The 10,428-nt window shown below is 28.5% G+C and overlaps 1 non-coding gene across 1 annotated transcript; it reads left to right on the forward strand.

Moving 5' to 3' along the window:
• The first annotated feature begins 1,042 nt into the window (after positions 1 to 1,042).
• Positions 1,043 to 1,114, forward strand: TRNAT-UGU (transfer RNA threonine (anticodon UGU)). Its single transcript has one exon. It is a non-coding gene; the product is annotated as a tRNA-Thr (tRNA).
• Positions 1,115 to 10,428: the final 9,314 nt, after the last annotated feature.

Genomic DNA, 10,428 nt, shown 5'->3' on the forward strand with positions numbered 1-10,428 from the left:
AGCCATGGCATACATACTAAATCAAAATTATATCCTTTGTTTTTGTCAATCTACTATCCATCCATCTAATATCATCCAGTATTATACATCCATCCATCCATCTAATATCATCTAGTATTATACATCCATCCATCCATCCATCCATCCAGTAGTATGCATCAAGTGTTCAATTTTTATACCTATACAAACCTACTGTTCTAAACCGTAATTGCGATGGTCCTACACTACCAATGTGGTATTCAATTTTAGAGTCGGAGGTCTGCCAAGCATGGCTACACCACAACGATTGCGGCGATTTGTTTTTGCTGTGGGGCGAGTTGCTATTGATGGTAATGAGCCAGCTTGAGTGAATGAGCACACAACCAACAGTAGAGGTGCCGAATTCTGATCTACAACTCGCTCGTCGTTGTGATATTTCATGCTGTAGCTGTAGTTGGCTCTTAATCTCGGCAGGAGAGAGGAGCTGGGGGGCGTGGGTTTATCATGCATCTGTTCTCAACGTGGTGAAACCTAGGAGGAAGGGGTGCGAGCGATGCGCGCAGCTGCAAAGTTTTGTGGGTTTGTTCTCAGGTCTCCAGCTCAAGACCTAACATATGGTTGAGAGATGTGGTAGTTCTTACTCACAAGTCGTACTCTTGCAGATCAAACACCTGCTTTGGGTAGAAAAGACGAGAATCTATGCTTGAGAGGAGAGTCTTGGCTATGTTTCAAAAAAAATCAACTTGTTGCTTGAACACGGGGACTTTCTTTGAACTTCTTAACACTGTGTGATGGGAAAATTGGGGTGCTGGCTTCGTGTACATCCCACCAGGAACCCAACAATGTGTATTCGTGAACTGAAACTTACATCAAAGTTGCATTCGAGATTCGTGCAGATAGTATTCCAGCATCCACGAGAATGCGTGCAAAACCAATTGGACGTAAAATGAAACTGGATCTGTGTTCATGAATTCATTTGAGAACATTATCTTATAAGTAAAGAATATGACAATTATTGGCTATCCGAGAATAAACTCGCCTTACTTGTAAAGCACGGCACACTGCCTTTATAGCTCAGTGGTAGAGCGTCAGTCTTGTAAACTGAAGGTCCGGTGTTCGATCCACCGTGAAGGCATGATGACAACATCCTTCGTTTTTACTTCGGAAGCTGACGATAACCCTTCCTTGTTCCGAAATTAACGGATTTTCAACTGTGTCACTATCAGATATTACAGTTATTTTAATTCTGTCATCTGATATGGCTAATTACTCTACAAAATTTCTCTGAGTTGCTCGTTTCTGTTTTCATTACAAATACCTTCTCCATTGCCGTACAATGCTAATCTTCCACAATATCCACCAACAGTCTTCCGTGTCTGGATTTTGCTTCTCACAACGATGTTGGAACAACCAAGCATTGTGTAGGTCAATGTCGGAGTGCAAGTGCAAATTATTGAAGCAGATTTTTGCCACAGTTTTTAACTTCCTTTCTTTCTTTTAAAACTCCAATGCATTCAACGTCCACATATCTACTTCAACGGAAAACTAAAGAATTCCCACCAACCAAGGCTCCAACCTCGCTGGGCACCACTATCAATGCACCAGCGAGCTTGTCTATGTTCAGAATGCGTATTGATAATCCTATGCATCTATACTCATATTTGCCAAATCACCGCAGCTCCTTCTCAGATCCAACAACTTGAAATAACAAGTAGGTGAGAATTAACATAGTGCTCAGCTGCTCGACAGAACCAAGTTCCTTCAATAGCAAGAGCACGATCGCAACCCTCACAAAACGTAACAAAATGTCAATGAACACAAGTGGTTAAGACTACTGCTCCACCATAGAAGAGCTAACCAACCAACGTAATACAACAAGATGACCACATTGATACTACCCAACCAACGTAATACAACAAGATGACCACCTTGATACTACCCAACCAACGTAATACAACAAGATGACCACATTGATACTACCCAACCAACGTAATACAACAAGATGACCACATTGATACTACCCAACCAACCAATTTAATACAACAAGATGACCACTAATTACCAGCAGGACTTTATACTCCATCTTAAGGATGTATACTAAAATAAACCCCCACTAGTTGGAAGCCTATTTCAATTCACAATGATTTAATTGTTTAAATATTTTAACAACTCCCTACTAACATTTGATTTGTGTCCAATAATTCCAATAACTCTCCAATTGTGAGCTAAATAAATTCCTATTAGGTGATTTACTCTAACTCACAACTACTAATTAGATTATGAAATAATTAAATAAAATTTATTTCTACTTCTTATTAAAAATAACTTAAATTCTTTAACTAGCTAAATTTCTATTAACATATCCACAATCAACAATATAAGCCACTTAATCAATACAAAAATCACACACACACTTAAAAATATATATTTTTTTAAATATTTGATTTTATTATTAGATTTTTATTTTCTTTTCTTAATTAGTAGTAATCATCATCCAAGTTAAAAATTCATCAAAGAACAAAATTCATCCACAAAAGAATTTTCATTCCCTAACTTCTTATTTGTGAATAAAAATTCATCCAATCTTAAGAGTTAGATTTTTCATCCAAATAATTCTTTCAAAATCCTAAATTCATTCAGATTCAAATTCGATTAATTATGATAATTGAATATAACTATTGGTTCAAATGTAACTTATTTTGAAATTTTCACAACTAAAAGCTGATGATGAGCTAAAATGTAGTTGAAAAGTCCTTCCAATCTTGAGTATTTGAGCCTTCACAGTGATATAGAATAACTATTATATCAATACTTTAACTAGTTAATCTTCTTATTAATATTTTTATTCTTAATTTTGCAAATGTTTTGCTTGGATTTAAGTTTTGAAGTATATCCGCAAACTTTGACACAAAAACACTTGCTAAGAAAATAATCAAAGCAGGCAATATTAAAGATTTTCTTTGTAAATCACATTTTTTGACTTCAACTTCTTTGCTGAACATAGCACCTACTAGTTTCAATAGTCATTGCTAATAAAAATAAAAAATAAGGACATCCCTATTATTATCTAAAAGAATGTGTTTGGCTTAATGTTACCATAGACATGTTTTCATGGATTATATTTGTGTATATACACAATGCTAAGAATTGCTCCCTAATAATATGCTATAAACTTGATTACCTTTTTCATATAATTTTGTGGCCTTTAAGCATAGGTACATTACAAGCCTATATATAAATTCATACCTTGTATCAAGGAAATAAATCTCAAAGAAAGAAAACCTCAATACACTTTTGTATTACTCAAAAAGATTAAAAAATTACTCAAAGATGGTAATATATTGAATTAGAATGGCTATTGCAAAACATAAGAAGACTAAAAAGTCTTGAAATAAGACTATAAAATAGAAAGGTGTTGGTAAGACTAAAGAAGGCATCACTCTTGCTTCCATATATACTATCTAATTAGGAGCCTTAGAACAATGTTCTGTAAGACCTCCAACATGTGTTGATTTTGCAAGATACATATTTTAACTTGTAAGGCAATTTTTTTATATGTATACCATATAATTAATTTATTCTACAACCTACTAATATATGTAATATGTAATTGACTTGTTGAACAAGTTTTTAATCTACCAATCAATTACAAATACGTGTAAAGTTAAAACTTCATCAATAAAACTTCTAAGAAGCTTTTCTAAAAGATGTTATGAAATTAATTTATTTTTAACTACTTCTACTTAATCACATAGATAATTATTGGAATAAATATGTACGTTTGTAATATTAGCTCTTTCTTTTAGAATTTTTTTTTATGATGAGCAATCATCATCTTTCATAGATCTTGTTATTCTTTATCTTGATTTTAATATATGTAATGAATGAAAAGCTTCAACTATATTTACTGCATTTACAAGATTCTTTACTTGCTTCTATATACATTCATCAATATTATATCTATGTCAATAAACAAGATATTCCAACTTATTTTGATGCTACCTTAAATTTAAGATTTCTTCAACTTCAAATTTTTGATTATTATTCACTTCTATAAGAGAAGATGGCATTTGTCTTTTTTTAAAAATATTCAATCTTATATGGCTTAAAAAGAGACATATAAAATATAAGATGAATCTTTATAGACTTTAGTGAATGTAATTGATAAGCGATATGATTGATATATTTACAAATAGAAAAAGATTCAAGCCTATAGTAGTTCAACTTGTCACAAGAACAAATAGTCTTGATATTGTAAGAAAATAATCATACCTTATCACTTAAATTGAATTACGGTTATTCCTTGCAATAAGCATTTGTATTGATTTTTTTTTATTCTTGAGTTAATTAAATCATAATTATTGATTTAATTATGCCTTCATTGTTGCATATAGCTTTGACAAATTATTTGCCAAATCTTCTTCTGCAAGATTAGTAACTTTTGAAAATTTAAAAGTATCAAGTCATGGATAATAACCATAATTGGTGAAAAAATGTGTTTATTGAGTAAAAGAATGTGCCAAATTATTTTATACCAATAATAAAAGAATTATCCAATCATCTTAATGATAGCTGATAGTACATCTTAAATACTACTCTAAAACTTGATTTATCCATTCTATTTGTCTATCAATTTGAAGATGAAAAGTCAAAGTGAATTTTATATCCACCTTTAAAATCTTAAAAAAGATTCTCCAAAATCTAGATACAAATTGAATCTTTTTATTTAATATACTATCTTTAAGCAATCTATGAAAGCAATACATATTATCAAAAAAAAACTTAGTCATTTCTTCACTTGTGATAAATTTTGTATATGATTCAAAATATTCTATTTTAGTAAAACAATCTACTATCATGAATATAAAATCACACAAACTTAAGATTGAAAGATCGATGATAAAATCTATAGAAATAAAAGATTATGATTGTTTCAAAATAGATAATGGCTGAAGAAGTCTGTAAGGTCAATGACAAGGAATTTTGAATCTTGAACAAATGTCACATGACTGTAAAAAGTCTTTGACTATCTTCCACATTTGAAGCTACCAAAAATCTTTAGATATTAGCTCCACAATCTTGTTGTATCCAAAATGTTCTACTACAAAAAAGTCATGACAAGCTTAAAGAATACATAATTATGCTTTGTCTTATAAAATATATAAATATTCTTTGAAATAAAGTAGGTTGTTTTTTAATTCAAACTTAGAAGTATCATACAACTTGAAAGAATTATTCTTAATATCATGAATAGGAGGATCAAAGGACATACTTGATTAAACTTACTTGAAAAATGTTGAATTAGTAGTCACTATTGATTTCATTGTTCAAAGTTGAAAATGCTTTAGCTTCAAGAAATTATTCTTTATTGTTCAAAAGATACATCTTCTTATTTTTATGTAAGATAAGAATATCTAGAATGGATGTCTAACAAACCTTGTAGTTTTTTGGATTGATAAGTAATCTTGAAATCAAATCTTGATAAAGACATGCTACAACAAGCTTAGTGACAATTCAAAATATGTATCAACATGAAGTACTTAAGATTCTTATGATCTACATATATAGTGATTGGACTCAAGGTGCCTTCTAAATAATGATACTATTTTTTAAATGAATCCACCATTACAAAAAGTTCTTTATTATAGATCTCATAGTTAATCTCAACTACTTAAAAAAATTTGGAATAAAAAGCTATCAAGTAGAATTTATCATTTGCTTGTATTGGTAACAAAACAACACTTATAGCAAAGTTTTTTGCATACATTTTCATAAAAAATTCCTTAAAAAAATTAATACAATACAAAAATTGAATTAAAAATAAATATTATTTTTAAAGCTTCAAAATATGCTTAAATATTTTTGCTCCACTCAAGTTTGTATTTACATGTAAGACATGTAAAAAAAAAGCCACAATTTGAAAAAAATTCTTGATAAAGATCTTAAAATAATTAACAAATTTTTAAAAATATTACACATATTTGACTAATTTTGAAATCTTATAATGCATGATAGTCTTGACTGTGTTTAGATCCATTATTAATCCTTCATTGGAAATGATGTATTCTAAGAAGTTAACTTAAATAATTTAGAATATATATTTTTTCTTCGTATATAATCTTGTATCTTTAGGTTTTTATAATACACAAAAAATATAAAATTCATATTTTTTGGTATTCTAAAAATAAATTAGAATATTTTTTAAATAATAGATAATAAAATCATCAAGAAACTCATGAAAAAAGTCATTCATGAGATATTGAAAAGTAGCTGATACATTTGTAAGTCCAAAAGATATGACATTATGTTAAAAAATGACCAAACCTAATTTAAAAATCACTCTTTTATTTACCTCCTTCTTTAATGTAGATGAAATCGTATGCTCCTTATAAATCTATCTTTGTATAAATTTTTAATTGATTGAATTGTTTAAGAAGTCATAACATCAGATGTAGAAAATACCTATTTTTTATAGTGATCTTGTTAAGTCTTCAACAATCTATGCACATCTGTAGATATCAATCTTTTTTCTTTACAAATAAGATAGGAGCTCCTATTGGAGATTTCAAATGGTCTATGAAGTTTTTAGCCAAATTCTCATCAATGTATTTTTTTAGTGTAACCAACTCATTTTGCAATAAGCTGTAGATCAATCTAAATGGTCATTGAGCTCTTTTTAGCAAATCAATTGAAAAATCATAGAATCAATACTTTGAAAGAATAGTTATATTCTTCTTTTTAAAAACATCTTAAAAATCTTGATAATAGCTAGGAATATCACTTCATGTCTTTTTACTATCAAAAATAGATATGGCATATATAGTAAAAGATGTCTGTTCTATTGCCACATACATGAAAGCTTTTGTACCTACCAATAAGGATTTGGATGTACTAAACTTATATATTTCTACTTGACTAACAGAATTTTGGATCAAACTATAAAAAATAAAAAAATTACAAAAAATCTAATTTATTTGAAGGTTATATTTTTGTATTGAAGATAATCCTAAAATAACTAGATTAGAGGAAGATCTTATTACATTGAATTTTAATATATTATTATGATCTTTAATTACTATATTTAAAAGAATAATCTAATAGATAACATCTCCAAAAGTTAGGAAACAATCATCTATGATTTTTATATATATAAATTTAGTTTTTTTGATTAATAATATTTCTTATTTTTTGACAAAGTCTTTGTTTGTAAAATTGGCTAAGGCTCTTGAATCTAACAAAGCTAAGACTTTGTGATATTTTGGTCCTAAATAAACTTCTATTGTAAAATAAAGTAAAAGATCTGAAGAAAGAATAAGATCTTTACTAGGTATTACGCAAGATTTTAGCTACATGGTCTTTAGTATAGCTGGAGAAACTTGTATTCCAACACCTCGTCTTCTTATGCAATCATACTCCTTATTTTGTAATTATGTTGTTTTTTTAGGTAATGTTGACTAGTGTGCTTAGATTCTCTACAATATAGGTAGAAATCTTTTTGACAATGATAAATATTTTCTTGTTCATTAAGAAGTTTAAAATGTATTGCGTCAATTTGCATATGCTTTAGCCTAAGCTAGAAAGCTTCTAAAAACTTAGAAGGTATTACTATAGCTTGAATTCTACTTTTCAATTAAATCTTTATTTTTAGTATTTTTTAAAGAGTTGATTGTTGCATACAATGGCTTAAGCAATAAATTGCTTTAATGAATCTACTCTCAATATTGTCAACAATAAATCTTTGATATTATCTTTTAAATTATATCAAAACTGATTGATAAGGGCTTTGTTGTTCCAATCCATGTTGCCAATATGATTTTGGAATTCAGCAACATATGTTGTGATTACATGTAAACTTTGATATAGCAATACAAGCTTTATCTTTGCTATCTTTTTATAATGAATTTCTCCAAATGTAGCCATAAATACTTCAAAGAATGAATTTAAATCATACAGTAGTCATAAAGCTTCTTCCATCAAAGATGCAAACTAACAAAGAATACTTCCTAATAAAAGTGCATCTATGAATTCAACTTGGATAAATCCATCAAAATATTGAAAAGCATGCAATCTTAAATAATGCTTAATATTTTGCAAAAATCTTCAAAATTTTGATCTTGTATCACCGAACTTGTTGGACATATTAATCCTTATCTCTCTTGTACTTGTAGAAGTGAAGATTCTTGAATTTGGTTGTAATGTTGATCTACTTGCTTCCTTTAACTACACAACTTTTTAGCATAGATTCTAGACTTCTTCCATATGTGTAAAAATAGCACTTCCATGATTCATGTTGAAAATATATGAGATTTTTATTTTAAGATATTGACAAGGTTATAAAGATTTTGTAATAGTTACAAATCTAATCTTATTTTTGCTAAGAGTAGCATCCATAATCTTTTCTTCCATATATAACTCAAACAAATTCAAAAAAATAAATTAAAAGAAGGTAATTTGTAACCTCTAATATCAAATGAAAATTACCACACAAAGAGATAATCTACTCTCTTCAAGGAAAAAATCACTATTATAAAAATAAATTATTTGTTTAAAGGTGTGTAGTCCACAACCTTCAAAATACAATTGAAATAGAATAATTCACTCACTTCCAAAACAAGAACAATAAATTAGCACTCTTGCCAACTTGTCAAGGATATAAATCTCAAAAGAAGAAAACCTCAATACACTCTTTTGTCACTCAAAAAGACAAAGAAATTACTCAAAAATGATAATATATTAAACTAAAATTCTTCTTCCCAAAGACAAAAAGACTAAAAAGTCTTGAAATAAGACTAAAAATTATAAAAGCATTAATAAGAATGAAGAAGGCTTCATTCTTCCCTCTATATATATTATCTAATTAGGAGCTATGTGGTCATGTTCTATAAGACATTCAATACATATTGACTCTGTACGACATATATCTTAACTTACAAGGTAAGTTTTCTATATGTGCACCATGCAGTTAATTTATTCTATAAGCTACCAATACATGTGACATATAATTAACTTGTTGATCAATTTTTTAACCTATTAATCAACTACAAATATTTATAAAGTCAAAATCACATCTATAAAATATTTAGGAAGCTTCTTTAGAAGATGTTATGAAATTAATCTATTTTTACATACTTCTACTTAATTATATAGGTAATTATTAGAATAAATATGTATGTTTCCAACACCTTGGCTTTTTTTCAAACTAAACAAGCCAAAATCAAACTCCACCACACCAGACACAACTTCCATTGAAATCCTTGCTCCAAAGAAGCAACTTAATTCCATGCAAGGCTGCAATTTAATTTAAACAATCTTTTTATAAAAAAAAAAATTATTAAAATTCTTAGCACCAATTGTGCTACTATTTTAAAATTAGAAAAGAATCTAATAATAAAAACTATAATAAGAACAAAGATTATTAGAGCTCTCTACAACAACTACTTGGTGCATGAAAGAAATCTTGACTTTATCTATAATAATGGCAATATGGCAATAACCATCATTGCATATACAAGCTTATTTTTTAATTATAAAATTAGATTAGAAAACAAAAAGATAATAATCCAATTTAAACTATAGTGACTTTATAATTTGACAATGGGATCCAAAAAATAACAAAAATACAACACGGAGCTTCTTCCAAAATAATTGAACAACACCACCTATCAAGGATAATAATTTGATGAAAGTAAATAAACAAGACTCTTTCAAAGAAATATGACAAAATATAAATAGAAACGCATGTATATTAAAAAAGAAATTGGAATGGCTATTGCCAAAAGACAAAGAAACTAAAGACTCTTAAAATTAGACTAGAAACAAGAAAGGAGTTGACAAGAATAAAGAAGGCTTCATTCTTGCTTCTAAATATACTATCTATCTAGGATCTATGTGGCAATATTCTATAGGATCTCCAAAAACATATTGACTTTGCATGATATCTAAATTAATTTGCAAAGCAAGGTTTCTATATGGGTGCTACATAGTTAGCTTTTTTATAAGCTATTAACACAAGTGGCACATGGTTAGCTTGTTGACCAAGTTTCTAGCCTATCAATCAAATACAAACACATGTAAAGTCAAAACACTGTCTAAAAAGCTTCTAGGAAGCATTTCTAGAAGGTACTATGAAATTAATGTACTTTTACCTACTTCTACTTATTCATATTACCTAAATAACATTTATAGTAGATATATATCGATGACACTACTACTCATATCAAAAATCTTCAACTACAACAACCTCAATTTTTGAAGCTCAAACCACAAAATAGAAAAAAAAAAAAAAAAAAAAAAAACTCTACGCATGAATTCTAATATTTCAAATACTTAGATGGCAAAGGAATGTGAGATATGTAAATGATTATCTGCTTGAGAATCCATGTTATTTCCTCATATCTAGATATTCATATAATGCCAATGTATATGATATATGTATATTATATTAAATAA

The sequence above is a fragment of the Physcomitrium patens genome, chromosome 25 (assembly GCF_059467195.1).
Source record: "Physcomitrium patens ecotype Gransden chromosome 25, ASM5946719v1, whole genome shotgun sequence".
Classification (NCBI taxonomy): domain Eukaryota; kingdom Viridiplantae; phylum Streptophyta; class Bryopsida; order Funariales; family Funariaceae; genus Physcomitrium; species Physcomitrium patens.